Source organism: Lissotriton vulgaris, chromosome 4_1 (assembly GCF_964263255.1).
Source record: "Lissotriton vulgaris chromosome 4_1, aLisVul1.2, whole genome shotgun sequence".
NCBI classification, from domain to species: domain Eukaryota; kingdom Metazoa; phylum Chordata; class Amphibia; order Caudata; family Salamandridae; genus Lissotriton; species Lissotriton vulgaris.
In genome coordinates this window covers 64,945,628-64,972,865 of record NC_141691.1, presented here as the reverse complement: position 1 = coordinate 64,972,865, position 27,238 = coordinate 64,945,628, and the positions used below count along the sequence as shown (strand labels likewise).

Sequence of the window (27,238 nt, the reverse complement as noted above, 5' to 3'; positions counted from 1 at the left end):
TAAGTGCTGGTGCCGAGTCCCGGACACCAATGGCTCAAATTAAGCACTGCCCAGCAGGACCCAGAAACGAAGGAGCTCAGGACCCAGGGCAGAAGACAAGTCACCAGTGGGAGTCAAAAAGCACAAGATACTAACTGGAGGGGTGCACAAGGGCCAGAGAGGCACAGATGGGGAAAAGAAACTGGGTGAGAGTCACACACCTTGTAGCACAGATGTACTCACTCATTGAATATGAGTTCCACACATTACATTAGATGTGAATCTCACATTGGGCGGCACAGTCTCTCTCATGTGGTGCAAGGCTCTTGTGAGGAGCACCATCCCAGTCACTGGGTCTGAATTTCACTTTGAGCAGTGTTGGACAGGCCACATGAAGGGCCGCTCTCCCCCGGCCCAACCAGGCCTGAGTACCGCCACGCAAGTACCACACACCACCATTGCACGTCTTCTGTCCCCTCAGGGCCCCTGCCCTCGAGCACGTTAACCTCGTGGGGCCGATCCACTGCCGGCCCACGCGCCCAGCCTGGGCCGCCATCTTGGACACTTCACCACGAGGCCGCCTGGCCCCCGATCGACCTCAACCCTGGGCCTGGCCCGGCCTCAGACATTCCGGCACCACCCTCCACCCAGGAGGTGAGCGGGCTACTTGGCAAGTCAATGGGAGAAAGAGGTGCCGATGGCTCTCCCCCGCCAAGTGCCGCTCGCCCATCGCCTCCCCGGGCGCTGGCTCCACCCCCCTGCTGGGTGTCTGGACTCCCTCATCCCGGACCTCCCGACCTCCAAGTGCGAGGGTCCGGACATCAAAGCACGCCAGCCCTATAACTGGGGCAGCTCCGGAGCAGGAGGGCAGTTGTATCTTGGAGTCGAGAGACGTAAAGAGGAACTCATCCTAGACGGACTACTGGCGCTGCCGTAGCTCTGTCTTGTGCACCATCGTCCTGCCTGTTGGCGCTGCCACAGCCTTCGTAACCTTCATCCTTCATCGTCGTCGGGATCTGCTGGCGTGGCCGCAGACCGTTGTAACCGTCATCTTCACCGGGACCTGCAGGCTCCGCCGCGGACCGTCGTTTTCCTTCGTCCATCTCGGGACCTGCTGGCTCCGCCGCGGCCCGATCATCTAGAACGCCGAGCTCGAGGATTGAGAGCTATACCCACCTTCTGGTAACAAGACTGTCCCGCTACCCCTTTCCTAAACCAGAGACTAGAACCGAGGGGACCCCTGAGTCCAGACCTCCTTGTATCATCTTATCGTACCTAAGAATTGCATATAAAGTCTCGTTATAAGTCAATCTTGTGTGGTGTCCGTCTGTGGGGGGGAAGTTGCTTGTCTGTACAGTCGTTGGAGACGGCTCTCCCCGGAGACCTCTCCCCGTAACCTCGGCCGACCCTCCCGGTCCGTCTAACATTGGTGGCCAGCGGCGCGATCCGAATCACCGCATAACGTACAGAGAGTAGCTCACCCCACAACGAAATCACAATGACAACTAAAGAAAGCGGATCAACCGAGAAGTTCCAAATGGAGAAACTAGAGGAGTACAGCCACCGTGAACTAAAACAGTTCTGCATCGAACTGGGTATCGCTACCACCGGGCTAAGCACCAAAGACGATTTTAAGCATGCCCTAGAATCTTGGGCAGAGACCGGGGCTGCCGGAACCCCTGATCAAAGCACCGCGGAAAAAACCACCACGGCCCCTGAAGGGCAAAGAACGGGTCTCTCGCAAGACGAGATCCAGGAAAGAGAAAGAAACCGACTACACGAGCTAGAAATGGCCCGACTCAAGATGGACGTGGAACTCAAATTGGCCGAACAAAAAATCAACTTAGAGCACCTGCGTCTCCGAGAAGAGAGAGAGGAGAAACAGAGACAAAGGGAGCTCGAGGAAAAGAAACTGGCGTACGAACACGAACGAAACCTAGCCGAGATCAACCTGCGCAAGCAGAATAAAGAGTTAGGGGTGCCCGAGCGACCCCACACCGCAGGGACCACAGAGAAAAAGGTACACATCCCCAAGGATGTTGTCCGAGAATATTTCCGAGAAGACGACATCCAGCAATGGTTCAAGGCCTATGAAATCGCTATGACTGCACACCGGATCGATAGGAGCGATTGGGGAGCCGGTCTATGGGGGAGATTCCTCAATGAGGGCCGCGATACACTGCTACAGCTCCCGGACCACCAGATGACCTCCTACGACCATATGAAAGCGGCACTCCTCACCCGCTATGGCCTCACACCCGAGATGTACCGTCAGAGGTTCCGAGACTGCACCCGCATCCCGGGTACAACTTGGGTGGACTATGTAACGTACTTTAGCCGAGCTTTCGAAGGCTGGATCAGAGGAAGTAACGTCACGACCTACGAACAACTGTTCAATCTGATGGTGTGGGAGCATCTGTCGAACAATTGCTTCATTGAACTACGCCAGCACTTCCTCGACAGCAAGTTAACGGATCCGCGGCAGCTCGCAGCCGAAGCTGACCGGTGGGAGATCACCAGAGTGGGCCGGAATGGGTCCTACGAACAGAACCGGAACAACCATGGTCAGCACCGACCAAGAGGAGGAGGAGGGGGCCAAGGACGGGGAAGAGACAACGCTCCGGTCGCCCCCGCTACCAGCACCACCCCCCCGGCCAACAGGGGCAGCACCCCGGCGCGACCGGGGTACAGAGCCAATGTCACGTGTCACCGATGCCAACGAATCGGTCACTATGCAAACGACCCAAGCTGCCCGCAGTACCAGAGTCCAAGACCCCGCCAAGTGGCCGCTGCGGCCCTAGGGGAAGAGCAGATCTCCGAGGAACAGGAACCATACGAACAAGAGCATCAAGAATGGGAGCCAGCCGCCATGACTCTCGCATGCTTAGGGGGAAAAGACATGGTCCCGCGGGTCCCCCTACCCGCTAACACCCAGAAGTACAGCCAATGGGTGAGCATCAATGGACACCAGGCCGAAGCCCTTCGTGACACCGGGGCCAGTGTAACAGCCGTCCGCTGTCACCTGGTGACCCCAGAACAGTACCTACCGAACATTCTCTGCCCTGTACGATCAGCCGATAACTCGGAAAGTCTGTGTCGGATGGCCTGCGTCCCCTTCGAATGGGGAGGGGTCTCCGGCATGTTGAAGGTGACGGTCCGAGACGATGCCCCCGTAGACTGCCTCCTCGGAAATGACCTTGAGAGCTCCCCGTGGGCAGCCGTGGAGCGAAGAGAACACCTGGGAATGTTAGGCGTCCCGGACTGGGCGTGCGTCACCACCCGGTCCATGGCCGCCCGTGCCAACCATCGCCCAGAAGAACCAGAATGGCCGGCGCCACCGCCTTCGGTCGCCCCAGCCGAAACCACCGACCATGACATCCCCCTCGAACCAGCTCAACCTTCCGACCTCGCTAACCTCGACCAGTGGGCCCAAGAGGGGGGGCCCACGCAAGAACAATTTCGCCAAGAACAGAAGACCTGTCCCTCCCTCGAGGGACTCCGCCAGCAAGCGCTCGCCCAAAGCGCAGGGGATACCTCCGGAACTCATTGGGTCTACTGGGACAATGATCTGCTGTACAGCGAGCAAAGAATCACCGAGCTGGGGGCCAACCGAGTACTAGTAGTGCCCCACCGCTTTAGAGACTTTCTGCTGAACCTGGCCCACGATGTCCCCCTGGCAGGGCACCTGGGACAAGATAAAACTTACAGTCGCCTAGTGACCCACTTCTTCTGGCCCAAAATGAGGAACGATGTGCACCAGCATTGCCGATCTTGCCCCACGTGTCAAGCCAGTGGAAAGAGCGGCTGCAAGCTAAAGGCCCCCTTGCAACCTTTTCCTGTAGTCACTACTCCATTTGAGCGGGTCGGAATAGACATTGTGGGGCCCCTGGACCCCCGCACCAAACAAGGCCATCGATTCATCTTGGTGCTAGTGGACCACGCCACCCGCTACCCTGAGGCTGTTCCTCTGCGGACTGTGACAGCCCCGGTAGTCGGCCGGGCTCTGATGGGGATCTTCTCCCGTGTGGGTTTCCCCCGGGAAGTCGTCAGCGACAGAGGCACGAACTTTATCTCTAAATACATGAAATCCCTCTGGCAACAGTGCGGGGTCACCTACCGATTCACGACCCCCTATCACCCCCAGGGGAACGGACTTGTGGAGCGGTTCAACCGCACGCTAAAGGGGATGATCGGGGGGTTGGAAGAGCCCCTCCGTCGCCAGTGGGATGTGCTGCTGCCGTGCCTCCTCTTCGCCTACCGAGAGGTCCCTCAGAAATCCCTAGGCTTCAGCCCATTTGAACTGCTATATGGACACCCAGTGCGGGGACCGCTCAGCCTAGTCAAAGAGGGCTGGGAAATGCCCCCGTTAAAGAACCCTCCAGATGTCTTCCGGTACCTCCTCACCCTCCGCAACCAGACCCGGCGGTTCAGAGAACTAGCGAAAGCCAACCTAGAGGCCAGTCAAGAGGACATGAAAAAATGGTATGACCAGAATGCCTCATCCATTGAATTCGAACCTGGCCAACAGGTATGGGTAATGTCCCCCACGGAGCCATGCGCTCTACAAGACAAATGGACGGGGCCCTTCAAAGTAATCGAGCGCAAGGGTCCTGCCACCTATCTCATCGACATGGAATCCCCCCGGAACCCTCTCCGGGTCCTCCACGCTAACAGACTAAAACCCCACTTTGTACGAACAGAGCTCAGCCTCCTGATGGCCACAGACAATGGGGTTGAAGAAGACTCCGAGCCTCTCCCCGACCTCCTGCGGACTCAGGAGCAAGACGGCTCCGTGGATGGGGTCCGACTCTCGGAGACCCTCACCAGAGAACAACGCCAAGAGTGTCAAGCCCTCCTGTCACAGTTCGCCAGTCTGTTCTCCCTCACCCCAGGTGTCACTTCCTGGTGTGTGCACGATGTGGACACCGGGGACAGCCCTCCTATCCGCCACCGGGCCTACCGCGTGCCAGATCGGGTACGGGCCTGCATCCAGGCAGAAGTAGCCAAGATGCTCACGCTCGGGGTCATCGAGCCCTCCGACAGCCCCTGGGCCAGCCCTGTCGTACTGGTCCCCAAAGCAGCTGCCCCCGGCACCACACCAGAACTCCGGTTCTGCGTCGACTACCGGGGCTTGAATGCGGTCACCAGAACGGACGCACATCCCATCCCCCGGGCAGATGAACTGGTCGACCGAATGGGAGCTGCCCGCTACCTCAGCATCTTCGACCTGACAGCAGGCTATTGGCAGATCGGCCTCACACCCCGAGCACAAGAACGTTCTGCCTTCTCCACCCCCGATGGCCATTACCATTTCACGGTCATGCCCTTCGGCATGAAGAATGCCCCAGCAACATTCCAACGGCTCGTCAATCAGGTCCTGGCGGGGCTCGAAGGATTCAGCGCCGCCTACCTAGACGACATCGCTGTATACAGCCACCATTGGACCGAGCACCTCCACCACCTCCGAGCAGTGCTGCAAGCCCTTCAGCGAGCTGGCCTCACGATCAAGGCCAGCAAGTGTCAAATTGGACAAGGGTCTGTAACCTACCTCGGACACCAGGTGGGAAGCGGCCTAGTGGCCCCTCTACAGCTGAAAATTGCCGCCATCCAGGACTGGCAGCCCCCCATCACCCAAACCGAGGTACGAGCCTTCCTGGGCCTCACGGGCTATTACCGAAGGTTCGTGAAAGACTATGGTACCATAGTGGGGCCCCTCACAGAACTCACGTCAAAGAATCAGCCCAAGAAAGTCAACTGGACCCCAGAGTGTCAAACTGCATTCGAACAATTGAAGGCCGCCATGTGTTCCGCTCCTGTGCTCCAGGCCCCAGACTACAGCCGGGAGTTCGTCGTCCAGACGGACGCCTCCGACCAGGGCATTGGGGCGGTCCTGTCTCAAATGAACACCGAAGGCCTTGATCAACCGGTGGCCTTCATCAGCCGGAGGCTCCTACCACGGGAGCAACGCTGGAGCACCATAGAGAGGGAAGCCTTCGCTGTGGTATGGGCCCTCAAGAAGCTCCGGCCCTACCTTTTTGGCACCCACTTTCGGGTGCAGACCGACCACCGACCCCTGCAGTGGCTGATGCATATGCGGGGGGAAAACCCAAAGTTGCTACGCTGGTCCATCTCCCTGCAAGGTATGGACTTCACCGTCGAACACCGGCCTGGGCCAGATCACGCCAACGCGGATGGCCTGTCCCGGTTTTTCCGCCTCGACGAGGAGAGTCCCCAAGAGGATGGGTAACTCTCCCCGCCTTCAGCTGGGGGGGACGCATGTTGGACAGGCCACATGAAGGGCCGCTCTCCCCCGGCCCAACCAGGCCTGAGTACCGCCACGCAAGTACCACACACCACCATTGCACGTCTTCTGTCCCCTCAGGGCCCCTGCCCTCGAGCACGTTAACCTCGTGGGGCCGATCCACTGCCGGCCCACGCGCCCAGCCTGGGCCGCCATCTTGGACACTTCACCACGAGGCCGCCTGGCCCCCGATCGACCTCAACCCTGGGCCTGGCCCGGCCTCAGACATTCCGGCACCACCCTCCACCCAGGAGGTGAGCGGGCTACTTGGCAAGTCAATGGGAGAAAGAGGTGCCGATGGCTCTCCCCCGCCAAGTGCCGCTCGCCCATCGCCTCCCCGGGCGCTGGCTCCACCCCCCTGCTGGGTGTCTGGACTCCCTCATCCCGGACCTCCCGACCTCCAAGTGCGAGGGTCCGGACATCAAAGCACGCCAGCCCTATAACTGGGGCAGCTCCGGAGCAGGAGGGCAGTTGTATCTTGGAGTCGAGAGACGTAAAGAGGAACTCATCCTAGACGGACTACTGGCGCTGCCGTAGCTCTGTCTTGTGCACCATCGTCCTGCCTGTTGGCGCTGCCACAGCCTTCGTAACCTTCATCCTTCATCGTCGTCGGGATCTGCTGGCGTGGCCGCAGACCGTTGTAACCGTCATCTTCACCGGGACCTGCAGGCTCCGCCGCGGACCGTCGTTTTCCTTCGTCCATCTCGGGACCTGCTGGCTCCGCCGCGGCCCGATCATCTAGAACGCCGAGCTCGAGGATTGAGAGCTATACCCACCTTCTGGTAACAAGACTGTCCCGCTACCCCTTTCCTAAACCAGAGACTAGAACCGAGGGGACCCCTGAGTCCAGACCTCCTTGTATCATCTTATCGTACCTAAGAATTGCATATAAAGTCTCGTTATAAGTCAATCTTGTGTGGTGTCCGTCTGTGGGGGGGAAGTTGCTTGTCTGTACAGTCGTTGGAGACGGCTCTCCCCGGAGACCTCTCCCCGTAACCTCGGCCGACCCTCCCGGTCCGTCTAACAAGCAGGAGTGGAACACCTTGGATCAGGGTCACTCACTTGGTATCAAGCCCTCACCTTGGTGTACAGTCTCTCTTACTGGGTGTGGTCTCAAACGGTGTGAGTTTCACTTGGAGCATGATGTCTCTCACTGAGCTAGTATTATGCCTTAGAGCAGTCTCATTCCTCGAGTGTGAATCCTTCACTTTGGTGCAAAGCCTCACTCAGCAGGTGTGAACCCTTTACATTGGTGCACAGTCTCATTCCTCAAGTGTGAATCCTTCACTTTGGTGCACAGCCTCACTCACCAGGTGTGAACCCTTTACATTGGTGCACAGTCTTATTCCTCGAGTGTGAATCCTTCACTTTGGTGCACAGCCTCACTCACCAGGTGTGAACCCTTTACGTTGGTGCACAGTCTCATTCCTCAAGTGTGAATCCTTCACTTTGGTGCACAGCCTCACTCACCAGGTGTGAACCCTTTACATTGGTGCACAGTCTCATTCCTCGAGTGTGAATCCTTCACTTTGGTGCACAGCCTCACTCACCAGGTGTGAACCCTTTAGGTTGGTGGACAGTCTCATTCCTCAAGTGTGAATCCTTCACTTTGGTGCACAGCCTCACTCACCAGGTGTGAACCATTTACGTTGTTGCACAGTCTCATTCCTCAAGTGTGAATCCTTCACTTTGGTGCAAAGCCTCACTCACCAGGTGTGAACCCTTTACGTTGTTGCACAGTCTCATTCCTCAAGTGTGAATCCTTCACTTTGGTGCAAAGCCTCACTCACCAGGTGTGAACCATTTACGTTGTTGCACAGTCTCATTCCTCAAGTGTGAATCCTTCACTTTGGTGCACAGCCTCGCTCACCAGGTGTGAACCCTTTACATTGGTGCACAGTCTCATTCCTCGAGTGTGAATCCTTCACTTTGGTGCACAGCCTCACTCACCAGGTGTGAACCCTTTACGTTGGTGCACAGTCTCATTCCTCAAGTGTGAATCCTTCACTTTGGTGCACAGCCTCACTCACCAGGTGTGAACCCTTTACGTTGTTGCACAGTCTCATTCCTCAAGTGTGAATCCTTCACTTTGGTGCACAGCCTCACTCACCAGGTGTGAACCCTTCACGTTGGTGCACAGTCTCATTCCTCAAGTGTGAATCCTTCACTTTGGTGCAAAGCCTCACTCACCAGGTGTGAACCCTTTACGTTGGTGCACAGTCTCATTCCTCAAGTGTGAATCCTTCACTTTGGTGCACAGCCTCACTCACCAGGTGTGAACCATTTACGTTGTTGCACAGTCTCATTCCTCAAGTGTGAATCCTTCACTTTGGTGCACAGCCTCACTCACCAGGTGTGAACCCTTTACGTTGTTGCAGAGTCTCATTCCTCAAGTGTGAATCCTTCACTTTGGTGCAAAGCCTCACTCACCAGGTGTGAACCATTTACGTTGTTGCACAGTCTCATTCCTCAAGTGTGAATCCTTCACTTTGGTGCACAGCCTCACTCACCAGGTGTGAACCCTTTACGTTGTTGCACAGTCTCATTCCTCAAGTGTGAATCCTTCACTTTGGTGCAAAGCCTCACTCACCAGGTGTGAACCATTTACGTTGTTGCACAGTCTCATTCCTCAAGTGTGAATCCTTCGCTTTGGTGCACAGCCTCACTCACCAGGTGTGAACCCTTTACGTTGTTGCACAGTCTCATTCCTCAAGTGTGAATCCTTCACTTTGGTGCACAGCCTCGCTCACCAGGTGTGAACCCTTTACGTTGGTGTACAGTCTCACTCATGAGGTGTGAACCCTTTACGTTGGTGCACAGTCTCATTCTTCAAGTGTGAATCCTTCACTTTGGTGCAAAGCCTCACTCACCAGGTGTGAACCATTTACGTTGTTGCACAGTCTCATTCCTCAAGTGTGAATCCTTCACTTTGGTGCACAGCCTCACTCACCAGGTGTGAACCCTTTACGTTGTTGCACAGTCTCATTCCTCAAGTGTGAATCCTTCACTTTGGCGCAAAGCCTCACTCACCAGGTGTGAACCATTTACGTTGTTGCACAGTCTCATTCCTCAAGTGTGAATCCTTCACTTTGGTGCACAGCCTCACTCACCAGGTGTGAACCCTTTACGTTGTTGCACAGTCTCATTCCTCAAGTGTGAATCCTTCACTTTGGTGCAAAGCCTCACTCACCAGGTGTGAACCCTTTACGTTGTTGCACAGTCTCATTCCTCAAGTGTGAATCCTTCACTTTGGTGCAAAGCCTCACTCACCAGGTGTGAACCATTTACGTTGTTGCACAGTCTCATTCCTCAAATGTGAATCCTTCACTTTGGTGCACAGCCTCACTCACCAGGTGTGAACCCTTTACGTTGTTGCACAGTCTCATTCCTCAAGTGTGAATCCTTCACTTTGGTGCACAGTCTCACTCATCAGGTGTGAACCCTTTACATTGGTGCACAGTCTCATTCCTCGAGTGTGAATCCTTCACTTTGGTGCACAGCCTCACTCACCAGGTGTGAACCCTTTACGTTGCTGCACAGTCTCATTCCTCAAGTGTGAATCCTTCACTTTGGTGCACAGCCTCACTCACCAGGTGTGAACCCTGTACGTTGGTGCATAGTCTCATTCCTCAAGTGTGAATCCTTCACTTTGGTGCACAGCCTCGCTCACCAGGTGTGAACCCTTTACGTTGGTGTACAGTCTCACTCATGAGGTGTGAACCCTTTACGTTGGTGCACAGTCTCATTCTTCAAGTGTGAATCCTTCACTTTGGTGCACAGCCTCGCTCACCAGGTGTGAACCCTTTACGTTGGTGTACAGTCTCACTCATGAGGTGTGAACCCTTTACGTTGGTGCACAGTCTCATTCCTCAAGTGTGAATCCTTCACCTTGGTGCACAGTTTCACTTATCAGGTGTGAACCCTTTACATTGGTGCACAGTCTCATTCCTCAAGTGTGAATCCTTCACTTTGGTGCACAGCCTCGCTGACCAGGTGTGAACCCTTTACGTTGGTGCACAGTCTCACTCATGAGGTGTGAACCCTTTACGTTGGTGCACAGTCTCATTCCTCAAGTGTGAATCCTTCACTTTAGTGCTCAGCCTCACTCACCAGGTGTGAACCCTTTACGTTGGTGTACAGTCTCATTCCTCAAGTGTGAATCCTTCACCTTGGTGCACAGTCTCACTTATCAGGTGTGAACCCTTTACGTTGGTGCACAGTCTCATTCCTCAAGCGTGAATCCTTCACTTTGGTGCACAGCCTCACTCACCAGGTGTGAACCCTTTACGTTGGTGCACAGTCTCACTCATGAGGTGTGAACCCTTTACGTTGGTGCACAGTCTCATTCCTCAAGTGTGAATCCTTCACTTTAGTGCTCAGCCTCACTCACCAGGTGTGAACCCTTTACGTTGGTGCACAGTCTCATTCCTCAAGTGTGAATCCTTCACTTTGGTGCACAGCCTCAGTCACCAGTTGTGAAGCCTTTACGTTGGTGCACAGTCTCATTCCTCAAGTGTGAATCCTTCACTTTGGTGCACAGCCTCACTCACCAGGTGTGAACCCTTTACGTTGGTGCACAGTCTCATTCCTCAAGTGTGAATCCATCACTTTGGTGCACAGCCTCACTCACCAGGTGTGAACCATTTACGTTGGTGCACAGTCTCATTCCTCAAGTGTGAATCCTTCACTTTGGTGCACAGCCTCGCTGACCAGGTGTGAACCCTTTACGTTGGTGCACAGTCTCACTCATGAGGTGTGAACCCTTTACGTTGGTGCACAGTCTCATTCTTCAAGTGTGAATCCTTCACTTTGGTGCACAGCCTTGCTCACCAGGTGTGAACCCTTTACGTTGGTGTACAGTCTCACTCATGAGGTGTGAACCCTTTACGTTGGTGCACAGTCTCATTCCTCAAGTGTGAATCCTTCACCTTGGTGCACAGTTTCACTTATCAGGTGTGAACCCTTTACATTGGTGCACAGTCTCATTCCTCAAGTGTGAATCCTTCACTTTGGTGCACAGCCTACCTGACCAGGTGTGAACCCTTTACGTTGGTGCACAGTCTCACTCATGAGGTGTGAACCCTTTACGTTGGTGCACAGTCTCATTCCTCAATTGTGAATCCTTCACTTTAGTGCTCAGCCTCACTCACCAGGTGTGAACCCTTTACGTTGGTGTACAGTCTCATTCCTCAAGTGTGAATCCTTCACCTTGGTGCACAGTCTCACTTATCAGGTGTGAACCCTTTACGTTGGTGCACAGTCTCATTCCTCAAGTGTGAATCCTTCACTTTGGTGCACAGCCTCACTCACCAGGTGTGAACCCTTTACGTTGGTGCACAGTCTCACTCATGAGGTGTGAACCCTTTACGTTGGTGCACAGTCTCATTCCTCAAGTGTGAATCCTTCATTTTAGTGCTCAGCCTCACTCACCAGGTGTGAACCCTTTACGTTGGTGCACAGTCTCATTCCTCAAGTGTGAATCCTTCACTTTGGTGCACAGCCTCAGTCACCAGTTGTGAAGCCTTTACGTTGGTGCACAGTCTCATTCCTCAAGTGTGAATCCTTCACTTTGGTGCACAGCCTCACTCACCAGGTGTGAACCCTTTACGTTGGTGCACAGTCTCATTCCTCAAGTGTGAATCCATCACTTTGGTGCACAGCCTCACTCACCAGGTGTGAACCCTTTACGTTGGTGCACAGTCTCATTCCTCAAGTGTGAATCCTTCACTTTGGTGCACAGCCTCACTCACCAGGTGTGAACCCTTTACGTTGTTGCACAGTCTCATTCCTCAAGTGTGAATCCTTCACTTTGGTGCACAGCCTCACTCACCAGGTGTGAACCCTTTACGTTGTTGCACAGTCTCATTCCTCAAGTGTGAATCCTTCACTTTGGTGCAAAGCCTCACTCACCAGGTGTGAACCATTTACGTTGTTGCACAGTCTCATTCCTCAAGTGTGAATACTTCACTTTGGTGCACAGCCTCACTCACCAGGTGTGAACCCTTTACGTTGGTGCACAGTCTCATTCCTCAAGTGTGAGTCCTTCACTTTGGTGCACAGCCTCACTCACCAGGTGTGAACCCTTTACGTTGGTGCACAGCCTAACTCACCAGGTTTGAACCCTTTACGTTGGTGCAAAGTATCATTCCTCAAGCGTGAATCCTTCACTTTGGTGCACAGCCTCACTCACCAGGTGTGAACCCTGTACGTTGGTGCATAGTCTCATTCCTCAAGTGTGAATCCTTCACTTTGGTGCACAGCCTCACTCACCAGGTGTGAACCCTTTACGTTGGTGCAAAGTCTCATTCCTCAAGTGTGAATCCTTCACTTTGGTGCACAGCCTCACTCACCAGATGTGAACCCTTTACGTTGGTGCAAAGTCTCACTCACCAGGTGTGAATCCTTCACTTTGGTGCACAGACTCACTCACCAGGTGTGAACCCTTTACGTTGGTGCACAGTCTCATTCCTCAAGTGTGAATCCTTCACTTTGGTGCACAGCCTCACTCACCAGGTGTGAACCCTTTACGTTGTTGCACAGTCTCATTCCTCAAGTGTGAATCCTTCACTTTGGTGCACAGCTTCACTCACCAGATGTGAACCCTTTACGTTGGTGCAAAGTCTCACTCACCAGGTGTGAATCCTTCACTTTGGTGCACAGCCTCACTCACCAGGTGTGAACCCTTTACGTTGGTGCACAGTCTCATTCCTCAAGTGTGAATCCATCACTTTGGTGCACAGCCTCACTCACCAGGTGTGAACCCTTTACGTTGGTGCACAGTCTCATTCCTCAAGTGTGAATCCTTCACTTTGGTGCACAGCCTCACTCACCAGGTGTGAACCCTTTACGATGGTGCACAGTCTCATTCCTCAAGTGTGAATCCATCACTTTGGTGCACAGCCTCACTCACCAGGTGTGAACCCTTTACGTTGGTGCACAGTCTCATTCCTCAAGTGTGAATCCTTCACTTTGGTGCACAGCCTCGCTCACCAGGTGTGAACCCTTTACGTTGGTGCACAGTCTCATACCTCAAGTGTGAATCCTTCACTTTGGTGCACAGTCTCACTCACCAGGCGTGAACCCTCTACGTTGGTGCACAGTCTCATTCCGCAAGTGTGAATCCATCACTTTGGTGCACAGCCTCACTCACCAGGTGTGAACCCTTTACGTTGGTGCACAGTCTCATTCCTCAAGTGTGAATCCATCACTTTGGTGCACAGCCTCACTCACCAGGTGTGAACCCTTTACGTTCGTGCACAGTCTCATTCCTCAAGTGTGAATCCTTCACTTTGGTGCACAGCCTCACTCACCAGGTGTGAACCCTTTACGTTGGTGCACAGTCTCATTCCTCAAGTGTGAATCCATCACTTTGGTGCACAGCCTCACTCACCAGGTGTGAACCCTTTACGTTGGTGCACAGTCTCATTCCTCAAGTGTGAATCCTTCACTTTGGTGCACAGCCTCACTCACCAGGTGTGAACCCTTTACGATGGTGCACAGTCTCATTCCTCAAGTGTGAATCCATCACTTTGGTGCACAGCCTCACTCACCAGGTGTGAACCCTTTACGTTGGTGCACAGTCTCATTCCTCAAGTGTGAATCCTTCACTTTGGTGCACAGCCTCGCTCACCAGGTGTGAACCCTTTACGTTGGTGCACAGTCTCATTCCTCAAGTGTGAATCCTTCACTTTGGTGCAAAGCCTCACTCACCAGGTGTGAACCATTTACGTTGTTGCACAGTCTCATTCCTCAAGTGTGAATCCTTCACTTTGGTGCACAGTCTCACTCACCAGGCGTGAACCCTTTACGTTGGTGCACAGTCTCATTCCTCAAGTGTGAATCCTTCACTTTGGTACACAGTCTCACTCATCAGGTGTGAACCCTTTACATTGGTGCACACCTTATCAGGTGTGAATCCTTTACGTTGGTGCACAGTCTCATTCCTCAAGTGTGAGTCCTTCACTTTGGTGCACAGCCTCACTCACCAGGTGTGAACCCTTTACGTTGGTGCACAGTCTCATTCCTCAAGTGTGAATCCTTCACTTTGGTGCACAGCCTCACTCACCAGGTCTGAACCCTTTACGTTGGTGCACAGTCTCATTCCTCAAGTGTGAGTCCTTCACTTTGGTGCACAGCCTCACTCACCAGGTGTGAACCCTTTACGTTGGTGCACAGTCTCATTCCTCAAGTGTGAATCCTTCACTTTGGTGCACAGCCTCACTCATCAGGTGTGAACCCTTTACGTTGGTGCACAGTCTCACTCACCAGGTGTGAACCCTTTACGTTGGTGCACAGCCTAACTCACCAGGTGTGAACCCTTTACGTTGGTGCAAAGTCTCATTCCTCAAGCGTGAATCCTTCACTTTGGTGCACAGCCTAACTCACCAGGTGTGAACCCTTTACGTTGGTGCAAAGTCTCATTCCTCAAGCGTGAATCCTTCACTTTGGTGCACAGCCTCACTCACCAGGTGTGAACCCTTTACGTTGGTGCACAGCCTAACTCACCAGGTGTGAACCCTGTACGTTGGTGCATAGTCTCATTCCTCAAGTGTGAATCCTTCACTTTGGTGCACAGCCTCACTCACCAGGTGCGAACCCTTTACGTTGGTGCAAAGTCTCATTCCTCAAGTGTGAATCCTTCACTTTGGTGCACAGCCTCGCTCACCAGGTGTGAACCCTTTACGTTGGTGCACAGTCTCATACCTCAAGTGTGAATCCTTCACTTTGGTGCACAGTCTCACTCACCAGGCGTGAACCCTTTACGTTGGTGCAAAGTCTCATTCCTCAAGTGTGAATCCTTCACTTTGGTGCACAGCCTCACTCACCAGGTGTGAACCCTTTACGTCGGTGCAAAGTCTCACTCACCAGGTGTGAATCCTTCACTTTGGTGCACAGCCTCACTCACTAGATGTGAACCCTTTACGTTGGTGCAAAGTCTCACTCACCAGGTGTGAACCCTTTACGTTGGTGCAAAGTCTCACTCACCAGGTGTGAACCCTTTACGTTGGTGCAAAGTCTCACTCACCAGGTGTGAACCCTTTACGTTGGTGCAAAGTCTCACTCACCAGGTGTGAATCCTTTACTTTGGTGCACAGCCTCACTCACCAGGTGTGAACCCTTTACGTTGGTGCAAAGTCTCATTCCTCAAGTGTGAATCCTTCACTTTGGTGCACAGCCTCACTCACCAGATGTGAACCCTTTACGTTGGTGCAAAGTCTCACTCACCAGGTGTGAACCCTTTACGTTGGTGCAAAGTCTCACTCACCAGGTGTGAATCCTTCACTTTGGTGCACAGCCTCACTCACCAGATGTGAACCCTTTACGTTGGTGCAAAGTCTCACTCACCAGATGTGAACCCTTTACGTTGGTGCAAAGTCTCACTCACCAGGTGTGAATCCTTTACTTTTGTGCACAGTCTCACTCACCAGGTGTGAATCCTTTACTTTGGTGCACAGCCTCGCTCACCAGGTGTGAACCCTTTACGTTGGTGCAAAGTCTCACTCACCAGGTGTGAATCCTTTACTTTGGTGCACAGTCTCACTCACCAGGTGTGAATCCTTTACTTTTGTGCACAGTCTCACTCACCAGGTGTGAATCCTTTACGTTGGTGCACAGCCTCGCTCACCAGGTGTGAACCCTTTACGTTGGTGCAAAGTCTCACTCACCAGGTGTGAACCCTTTACGTTGGTGCAAAGTCTCACTCACCAGGTGTGAATCCTTTACTTTGGTGCATAGTCTCATTTATTAGGGGCCTATTTATGAAAAGTCACGCAGTGCAGCTCAGCATATCACTTTGCTGCCCTGCATTGAATGATGGGGAAAGGGCAGGAATGTGCCATATTTAAGGCAATGTGACACATTCAAGCCTTTTACTCTGCGCTGGTGCCCTGTTGACAGCCTAGTGCTGACGCAGTCACCCTTACGCCATGGTGCAAGGGGGCCTGCGTTGCATGCATGCATGTTTTTGTGCAAGAAGGGGCACCTTCCTGGACAAAAACAATCCACAGAGGTTTATTCCTCCTTCTATGTGTGCCGCAGAATGTCCATCCATTTTGCGTTTATCTGAGATACGTGGCCAAGTCAAATCAGGCTCCCCTGCGGACCCATTTATCCCACATGTGTTTCTCAGACTTGAGTGTTTTCTGCTCCCACCCTGCCTAGAACTGATCAATCTCTCTCTGGCATCAGCATCTGTACCTGGTCCATGGCAGCATGCCAAGGTCACCCTCTCCTGAAGAAACCTACTATGGATGCTTCCAAACCTGAACATTTTCACCCAATCTCTCGCCTGCCCTTCCTTACTAACATAGCAGAGAAACACGCCAGTGTCACCCTAAGTTTCTAGAAGAGAACCAGATTCTGGGCACCTCTCAGAATTACTTTAGGCCGATGCATAGCACAGAATCTGCACTTCTTGCGGTGACGGAACAACTTCACAGCACCTTAAATGAAGGGAGATCCGCAGCTCTGATTTTGCTCGACTTAAATGCCGCGTTTGATACGGTATCCCATAAAATCTTGCTCCAGCACCTTTAGGACATTGGCGTTGGTGAAGCTGCACTGTCTAGGTTCACCTCCTTCCTTCCAGAGCGATCTTTCCAGGTTATTTCCACCCTTGCAGTTCCCAATTGCAGGTTCTGTACCATGGCATTACCTCCGGGCTAGTCTCAGAGCTCTACTTTGTTTAGTATTTATATTCAACCTTTGTCTCAGGTCGTGAATTCTTTGTGGCTTGAGCTGTTGTCTTATGCAGATGACACTCAGCTCGTACTCTCCTTCTCCGACAACCCCAGGTTAGACCTGGCCAATTTTCAAAGGGGAATGCTTGCTGCTGCAGAGTGGCTGGGTGCAAACTGCTTACGCCTAAACCCGAGTAAAACTGATATTCTCCTATTAGGAAAAGATACCCACTGCCGGGGTGATCATTGCTGGCCCCCCTCACTGCAGGAGGGGATGAAAAGAGCCAGTGGGAGAGCAGAGGAGGGAATGAAAAGAGCCAGAGGGAGAGCAGAGGAGGGGATGAAAAGAGCCAGAGGGAGAGCAGAGGAGGGAATGAAAAGAGCCAGAGGGAGAGCAGAGGAGGGGATGAAAAGAGCCAGTGGGAGAGCAGAGGAGGGAATGAAAAGAGCCAGTGGGAGAGCAGAGGAGGGGATGAAAAGAGCCAGTGGGAGAGCAGAGGAGGGAATGAAAAGAGCCAGTGGGAGAGCAGAGGAGGGGATGAAAAGAGCCAGTGGGAGAGCAGAGGAGGGGTTGAAAAGATCCAGTGGGAGAGCAGAGGAGGGAATGAAAAGAGCCATTGGGGGAGCAGAGGAGGGGATGAAAAGAGTCAGCGGGAGAGCAGAGGAGGGGATGAAAAGAGCCAGTGGGAGAGCAGAGGAGGGGATGAAAAGAGCCAGTGGGAGAGCAGAGAAGGGGATGAAAAGAGCCAATAGGAGAGCAGAGGAGGGGATGAAAAGAGCCAGTGGGAGAGCAGAGGAGGGGACGAAAAGAGCCAGCTGGAGAGCAGAGGAGGGGACGAAAAGAGTCAGCGGGAGAGCAGAGGAGGGGATGAAAAGAGCCAGCTGGAGAGCAGAGGAGGGGACGAAAAGAGTCAGCGGGAGAGCAGAGGAGGGGAAGAAAAGAGCCAGTGGGAGAGCAGAGGAGGGGATGAAAAGAGCCAGTGGGAGAGCAGAGAAGGGGATGAAAAGAGCCAGCGAGAGAGCAGAGGAGGGAATAAAAAGAGCCAGGGGGAGAGCAGAGGAGGGGATGAAAAGAGCCAGTGGGAGAGCAGAGGAGGGGATGAAAAGAGCCAGTGGGAGAGCAGAGGAGGGGATGAAAAGAGCCAGTGAGAGAGCAGACGAGGGAATAAAAAGAGCCAGGGGGAGAGCAGAGGAGGGGATGAAAAGAGCCAGCGGGAGAGCAGAGGAGGGGAAGAAAAGAGCCAGTGGGAGAGCAGAGGAGGGGATGAAAAGAGCCAGTGGGAGAGCAGAGGAGGGGATGAAAAGAGCCAGCGAGAGAGCAGAGGAGGGAATAAAAAGAGCCAGGGGGAGAGCAGAGGAGGGGATGAAAAGAGCCAGTGGGAGAGCAGAGGAGGGGATGAAAAGAGCCAGTGGGAGAGCAGAGGAGGGGATGAAAAGAGCCAGTGAGAGAGCAGACGAGGGAATAAAAAGAGCCAGGGGGAGAGCAGAGGAGGGGATGAAAAGAGCCAACTGGAGAGCAGAGGAGGGGACGAAAAGAGTCAGCGGGAGAGCAGAGGAGGGGATGAAAAGAGCCAGTGGGAGAAATGAAATGAAAAATTATATTTATATAGCGCATAGACTACCCGGAGGCCTCGCAGCGCTTGACAGAAATCCAGTGCGGTAGGCTAGGGTGGTTAACAGGCTCTTACAAACAGGTGAGTTTTTTAAAGACCTCCTGAATGACATCCGGTTGGTGTTCTCTCTAAGATCAAGTGGGAGGGAATTCCATATTCTCGCAGCATTGTGCGAGAATGAGCGTCCGCCCCAGCGGGCCTTGTTGATTTTGGTCGTGGTGGCTAGATGCAACGAGCTGGAGCGGAGAGCTCTGAGAGGGAGGTAGGGATTGGCTAGGGGGTACATAATGGCGGGACCTGTTCTGTGAATGGCTTTTTGAACAAGGCACATAGCTTCGAATTGTATCCTGGCAGCCACAGGACGCCAATGCAGCTTCTTTAGGGCCTGTTTGGCTGACTGCCAGCGTGGAATATTAAAGAGCAGTCGGGCCGCACAGTTTGGGTGACCTGAAGTTTGTTAATCACTGCCACCGGGGCTCCTAGATAGAGGGCATTACCGTAATCCAGGCGGGAGAGTATCATGGCCTGGACCATGACTCTCCTCGCCTGGAACGGAAGCAAAGGGAGCACTTTCCGGAGCATTCTCATTAGCCCAAAACAGGTGGAGGCCGTTTTAGTGGCCTGGACGGTGAAATCCAGAGCTTTATTGAGCCAAACCCCCAGGCTCTTTCTCTGAGGTCTGGCGGGGGGAGGGGAACCTAGACACGTGGGCCAACTCGACGCCAAGATGGTAGGTGAGGGGTTGCCCAATAGCATTATTTCTGTCTTCTCCCCGTTTAGTCTGAGGCAGGAGGATTGCATCCATTTAGCCACTGCCTCTAGACAGGGGCCAAGTGTGCTAGATGACCCCTCAGTATGGTCCAATGAGACCACCAACTGAGTGTCGTGTGCGTAGGTGACAATACGGACACCAAAGGGATGGACTATCTCTGCCAAGGGCCTCAGGTAAACGTTGAAAAGCGTGGGGCTCAGGGCAGAGCCGTGAGGGACCCCACAGTTTAGCGGCTGCATGGAGGACAGTACCTCCCCCTCGAACACCTGGAAGAAGCGCTCATCCAGGAAGGAAGTCAGCCAAGCCAGGGCCGCGCCCGACACTCCTATGCCCTTCAAACGATGTAATAAGGTGGCATGGTTAACCGTGTCGAACGCGGCACTGAGGTCTAGTAGTATGATGGCTGCTTTCCCTCCCCGGTCAAGCACAGATCTTGCTTCTTCCGTGACTGCTAGCAACGCTGTCTCAGTTCCGTGCTGAGGGCGGAATCCCGTCTGGGAAGTGCACAGCAGATTATTAGATTCTAAATGATCTACTAAGATGTTATTAATATGCTTTTCTAGCAGTTTACTCATCCAAGGTAATAAGGAGATGGGGCTGGAAGTTAGCTGGGTTATTTTGGTATAGAGAGGGTTTTTTAAAAGGGCTTTAACCATTGCACTTTTCCATGCAACTGGAACAGTGCTCGAGGTGATGGAGGAGTTGAGAACATCGAGGATGACTGGGCGGATAGCGCCAATGACCATGGTAAGATATTGAGGGGGTGCTGAATCCTTAGGAGATCCTGAAACAACTTTAGGGATAATTTTATCCAAAGAGGTGGAATCTAACAGAGTAAATTTGTCTAACAGACAGGGGGCTAAAGTATTAGGACTTTCAGTGGTGGCGACGTCCGCGCCAGTTTTATCCGTGGCAAAAGAGGAGTAGATAGTCTGAATCTTCTGCGAGAAAAAAGTTGCTAGATTGTTGCAACAACCGAATGCTCCATCTGGTGACATACGTTCAGGGGGGAGGGAAATCAGTGATTTAGCTATTTTAAAAATTTCTTTGGGGGCGTTCGCAGCCAGATTTATTTTTGATTCGTGAAATTGGGCTTGGGCTAGCTTAATTTCCTTTTTATACAGTCCAATTGCGGCTCTGTAATCTGCTTTCTTATGATGTGTACGGTCCGGCCTCCAGGCTCTTTCCAGTTTACGACAGGATTGTTTCATGTCTCTTAAGGTGGGAGTGTACCAAGGGGCCACCTTTTGTCTTTTAATGGACTGCAAAGGTACCTTCGGGAGGACTATGTTGAGGGAATTGGTGATCCAATTGTCAAAGTTGGTACTCACTAAATTGGGTTTGGTAGTTTTCGAGGGTTTGAGTTCAGCAAGTACTGATTCCCATTTAGAGGAAGGAAGCGAGGCCCATTTCCTACCCCAGTGTTTTTTTGACTCTTGAGTAGCGGAGGGGTTTCTAGTAGTCCATGTGAAGGGTATTAAGCTGTGATCGGAGGAGGCAGAGCAGAGGAGGGAATAAAAAGAGCCAGAGGGAGAGCAGAGGAGGGGATGAAAAGAGCCAGCGGGACAGCAGAGGAGGGGATGAAAAGAGCCAGTGGGAGAGCAGAGGAGGGGATGAAAAGAGCCAGCGGGAGAGCAGAGGAGGGGATGAAAAGAGCCAGAGGGAGAGCAGAGGAGGGAATAAAAAGAGCCAGTGGGAGATAAGAGGAGGGGATGAAAAGAGCCAGTGGGAGAGCAGAGGAGGGAATAAAAAGAGCCAGAGGGAGAGCAGAGGAGGGGATGAAAAGAGCCAGTGGGAGAGCAGAGGAGGGAATAAAAAGAGCCAGAGGGAGAGCAGAGGAGGGGATGAAAAGAGCCAGCGGGAGAGCCGAGGAGGGACTAAAAAGAGCCAGAGGGAGAGCAGAGGAGGGGATGAAAAGAGCCAGAGGGAGAGCAGAGGAGGGGATGAAAAGAGCCAGAGGGAGAGCAGAGGAGGGAATAAAAAGAGCCAGAGGGAGAGCAGAGGGGGGGATGAAAAGAGCCAGAGGGAGAGCAGAGGAGGGGATGAAAAGAGCCAGTGGGAGAGCAGAGGAGGGGAAGAAAAGAGCCAGCGGGAGAGCAGAGGAGGGAATAAAAAGAGCCAGAGGGAGAGCAGAGGAGGGGATGAAAAGAGCCAGAAGAAGAGCAGAGGAGGGGATGAAAAGAGCCAGTGGGGGAGCAGAGGAGGGGATGAAAAGAGCCAGTGGGAGAGCAGAGGAGGGAATAAAAAGAGCCAGAGGTAGAGCAGAGGAGTGGATGAAAAGAGCCAGCGGGAGAGCAGAGGAGGGGATGAAAAGAGCCAGAGGGAGAGCAGAGGAGGGGATGAAAAGAGCCAGCGGGAGAGCAGAGGAGGGGATGAAGAGAGCCAAGAGGAGGGAATAAAAAGAGCCAGAGGGAGAGCAGAGGAGTGGATGAAAAGAGCCAGCGGGAGAGCAGAGGAGGGGATGAAAAGAGCCAGAGGGAGAGCAGAGGAGGGGATGAAAAGAGCCAGCGGGAGAGCAGAGGAGGGGATGAAGAGAGCCAGAGGGAGAGCAGAGGAGGGGATGAAAAGAGCCAGCGGGAGAGCAGAGGAGGGGATGAAGAGAGCCAGTGGGAGAGCAGAGGAGGGGATGAAAAGAGCCAGCGGGAGAGCAGAGGAGGGGATGAAAAGAGCCAGAGGGAGAGCAGAGGAGGGGATGAAAAGAGCCAGTGGGAGAGCAGAGGAGGGGATGAAAAGAGCCAGTGGGAGAGCAGAGGAGGGAATAAAAAGAGCCAGAGGGAGAGCAGAGGAGGGGATGAAAAGAGCCAGTGGGAGAGCAGAGGAGGGAATAAAAAGAGCCAGAGGGAGAGCAGAGGAGGGGATGAAAAGAGCCAGCGGGAGAGCAGAGGAGGGAATAAAAAGAGCCAGAGGGAGAGCAGAGGAGGGGATGAAAAGAGCCAGTGGGAGAGCAGAGGAGGGGATGAAAAGAGCCAGCGGGAGAGCAGAGGAGGGAATAAAAAGAGCCAGAGCGAGAGCAGAGGAGGGGCTGAAAAGAGCCAGAGGGAGAGCAGAGGAGGGGATAAAAAGAGCCAGAGGGAGAGCAGAGGAGGGGATGCAAAGAGCCAGTGGGAGAGCAGAGGAGGGGATGAAAAGAGCCCCTGAGAGTGCAGAGGAGGGAATGAAAAGAGCCACCGGGAGATCAGAGGAGGGAATGAAAAGAGCCCCTGGGAGAGCAGAGGAGGGAATAAAAAGAGCCACCTGGACATCAGAGGAGGGAATGAAAAGAGCCCCTGGGAGAGCAGAGGAGGGAATAAAAAGAGCCACTGGGAGATCAGAGGAGGGAATTAAATGAGCCAGTGGGAGAGCAGAGGCGGGAATGAAAAGAGCCACCGGGAGAGCAGAGGAGGGAATGAAAAGAGCCAGTGGGAGAGCAGAGGAGGGGATGAAAAGAGCCAGTGGGAGAGCAGAGGAAGGGATGAAAAGAGCCAGTGGGAGAGCAGAGGAGGGGAAGAAAAGAGCCAGTGGGAGAGCAGAGGAGGGGATGAAAAGAGCCAGTGGGAGAGCAGAGGAGGGGATGAAAAGAGCCAGCTGGAGAGCAGAGGAGGGGACGAAAAGAGTCAGCGGGAGAGCAGAGGAGGGGATGTAAAGAGCCAGTGGGAGAGCAGAGGAGGGGCTGAAAAGAGTCAGCGGGAGAGCAGAGGAGGGGATGAAAAGAGCCAGTGGAAGAGCAGAGGAGGGGATGAAAAGAGCCAGTGGGAGAGCAGAGGAGGGGATGAAAAGAGCCAGTGAGAGAGCAGAGGAGGGAATAAAAAGAGTATGGGGAGAGCAGAGGAGGGGATGAAAAGAGCCAGCGGGAGAGCAGAGGAGGGGAAGAAAACAGCCAGTGGGAGAGCAGAGGAGGGGATGAAAAGAGCCAGTGGGAGAGCAGAGGAGGGGATGAAAAGAGCCAGTGGGAGAGCAGATGAGGGAATGAAAAAGCTGCTGGGAGGACAGAGAAGGGAATGAAAAGAGCCACTGAGAGAGCAGAGGAGGAAATGAAAAAGAGGCAGTGGAAGAAGAAAATTGATCTTAAAAAAAAAGCAGGACTAAGGCAGACTGTTTTAAGTATCTACCACAACTATAGCAAGAAGGTTAAGCAGGATAGAGACAGAATGGGGATCGGACAAAGGAGAAGTCACCCTGATGATGCCACACATAAGTGGCCACCAAGGGCCAAAAAAACGTAATATCCATCACTGCACAAAATACGGATTGTTGCCATATGGAATATTGAATATAATAGAACCCTTTTAAGAAATACTGTGGGTATCACATTACTAGGTACAACACTGTTGCAGTGTCTCTTTGTTATTAATAAAAGACCACACAAGCAGATTGTATTTACAATACGGAAGCACATAGCATAATAATTGTTTTTGATTGTTTGAGTTGTGTGAAGTTTCATTAGAGTTGAGTGGTGGAAGTGAGCCACTGCCTAGCCACATCTTGTAGCAGCGGTACATGTATTGTAGGAAAGTGCCTCTTTTGTATGGTCACCCCCACACTCTTTGCTCCAATGCTGATAGTTATGACTCTGAAAGTTCACTTGCGCCTGCTGCCAGGGCTCTCTCCCTAAAACTGATATGTGTGAATTAGTAACCCCAATTGCCAAATACTTTATCCCCCTTATAAGTCGCTAATATATGGTACCGGTGGTACCCATGACATGAGTGTTACAGAGGTCTCCAGGGCCTGAAGCACTGTTTGTGCCACCCTGAGTGACCCAATAAAATACTGACAGCGGGCCTGCCTTTGCAGACTGCAGGAGCAGTGAAAACTGTTCGAACTCGACTTTGCCCTTATCATGTGTGGCAAAGTCAATGCACTATTTTTATTATGTCATATACCCATAAAGAAGACCTCCTGAGCCCAGGGGGCAGGGTGCCTTATTTTAAATGTGTAGACATGTAAGTTGAGGCTTATACATCCCTATAGTGCCTTTACCATTGGCGGTCCATAGGAAGCATGGGCTGGCACCGGGGCAAATTGGAGGTTGCCAGCTCTAGTTTGGTACCTCCAACATATGTCATGTTTGGTATCAATGTATCTTCTAACCCCTGATACAAAGCTCATGTCAAGGATGATGTAGCATGCACCCAGGTGGCTACCTTAGAGGTTTCCCACCTGGTTGCCCCAGCCTTTCCTGTGTTCTGGCTGCTAGCCTGCCATTACTGCCGCCAAGACAGGGTTCTGACCCCCTGCCAGGAAGTGTGAACACTCCCAGGAGTCTAAATGTAAAGGAGGCCACACCTTCGTCCCTGACAGGAGGGCTAATGAAGTGGCACATGAAGGCGGTGAGCTTCAAAGGCTGCACGGCCTCTGATATGCTTCAAGGCTGCCTCCCAAAAGAGTAAAGAGCCTTCTCCCGGCCCCAGGCACATTTGCATCCGAGAAATTAGGTATGCAGGAGATGTACACACCCAGAAGGCTAGCCATACCTCTAGGGTTGGCTAACTGGTCTGTAGAGCTAAGGAAGACTCCTACCATTTTTTAAAGTGGTGGAAATAGTGGGTTCTGGGTAGAAAAGGTGACACAGCCCTCCGATGTGGATACCTCAGGGGCTGATTAGCTGCTGGGACTAGTAGCCCATTTTCCACCTGCACCCACACCCCTAAGCCCCTAAATAAAGGATTTAAGGGCTAATCCTGACACCAGAACCTCCGTTCTGATCTGACTTGCAAGAAGGACAAAGAAAAGATCTATGTCTGCGACAACAGGAGCTGCAGAAACCAAAGACGCAATACTCTGCACCTGTAACAACATTTCTGGTACTGCACAACAGCGACTCATTTTGGACCAAAGTTCATCTCCCCCAGACATTAGATGTACACCCCCAAAAGACTAGCCACATCTGTAGGGTGGGCTATCTGGTCTGTAGAGCTAAGGAAGATTACTACCATTTTAAAAAGTAGTGGAAATAGTGGGTTCTGGGTAGAAAATGTGACACAGCCCCCCCCGATGTGGGCACTGCAGGGGCCGATTAGCTGCAGGGGCTAGTAGCCCATTGTCCACTTGCACCCACACCTCAAACGCCCCTAAATCTAGGATTTAAGTTCTATTCCTGACACTAGGACCTCAGTTCTGATCTGACTTGCAAGAAGGACAATGAAAAGACCTGTGTCTGGGACAAGAGGAGCTGCACATAGCAAAGTTGCGATACTCTGCACCTGTAACAATATTTCTGGTACTGCACAACGGCAAATCATCTTGAACCAAGGTTCGGCTCCCCTAGACAGAAGGAGCCCCTTTGAGAGCCAAAGGCAACTCTAAACTCCACTGAACTAGTGGCACGCACTAGTCCCCTGCAGTCCGCAGGTAAAACCATATACCAGAACCAAAGATTTGCTAGCCATCGAGCCCTCCGAGGTATTGCCCAAATGTGGATGGTTCAGTGCATTGCGGGAAATGTAGTCCTGCCTTCCACAAAGTTACTGGCAGCTACAGTGTTTCCCGGGACCTCCAGTTGTCAAAATATCTTTTTGTTGTGCTTACTGCTGCCAAGGCTTGATCGCCAGTCCAGCAACTAACCCCTTTACTTGATGCTGCACCTCGAGGCAACTCAGCACAATATTCATCCAATGTCAGCAGCAGCTCCATTGTTGACATTTTGTATCCGGTTTCCTAGCAGCACCATGTGAGTGGTAAAGGAAGCTCTCGCGTGGCTACAGCTTTAACACCGTGGACAGCCGCGACAACTCTGCACCCGGGCTTCTTGAGCCAGGTAAAATTGAACTGACTGTCGTGGCTTGGTCCTGGGACCTGCATCACCTCTACCCTCCTTGGGTTCCACGCAACTCGACCTGCAAGTGACCGATTGTCACTACCACTTTTTCCCATTGACTGTAATGCAAACGTCCTACAGAAGTGAATTGCTGTGATTTATATTTTCTTCTAAAATCCATAATTCTGGTTACATGTATCAGATATTTTGGTGTCTAAATTAATATAAAATCTGTTTTATTTTGATAAATTGATGTCTGATGTCTTTCAAGTCATGTACATTTCTCATAGTCCCTGTGGGTACTCTGAAACACTTGACACATCTTTACCACTCTATCATGACTGAGCTACGGATTTATTATTGTGCTTCCAAGGACCATCTTTGGGGTATTGTGAGACTATTGCATGGTGCGGCCTAACCAGTATCACCACATAACACTCCACCTTTCTACCTGTATCTATAATATTGAATCTCCAGTCACTGAGAGGCACCTGGGTGCCCCATACCTGAAGCTATGGCTGATTGAAGATATCACGCATGACATGCTATGAAAACTCATTCTTAGAAAGTGTTATGTCATGTTTTGATCTCTCTTCTATCCACATGCATGCTTAATAATTTCTACAGATCCATGTTACTACAACATGCGCTGAAAGATTAAAAAACTGATGTTTGTCATGTCTTGCTCTCGACCCCAGCTTTTGATCAAGGACAAAAGAAAAACACTACCAAGTGATCAAATATGATGTAAATTCTCTCAAATTCTTCACATAGTGAAAGTATAATTAGATTATTTGTGAAAATATGATTGTAAATCTGTGTTTATCAATATTTATCTTTTTTCACCCTTTTAGTGGAATTAACTAGTACGTGCAAGTTAAAACTCAAATCAGGAAGGATTGGATATGCAATACCTGTTCACATGCAAGCATCATAATCTTAACTCTTTGTTTAGCATTTTCCATATATACATCCTATGAACTGGAAGTAACTATTATAGTAACTATTATAATGAGTTAACTGGATAATTAAAGTTTATCAGGACCTACAGAAGGGTCTCTCATACCCTTGGCTGGAGTTCCAGTGTAAGCCACATAGGACTTTAATGGGGGTCTATCTAATGGGGCTGAAAACAGCGTTTACAACTAATCTATTACC

The 27,238-nt window shown here is 52.1% G+C and overlaps 1 protein-coding gene across 1 annotated transcript in view; it reads left to right on the top strand.

Moving 5' to 3' along the window:
• Positions 1 to 27,238, top strand: part of LOC147718377 (diacylglycerol O-acyltransferase 2-like) — a 198,819-nt gene that overhangs the window by 163,428 nt on the left and 8,153 nt on the right. The gene's annotated exons all lie outside the window — the stretch shown is intronic.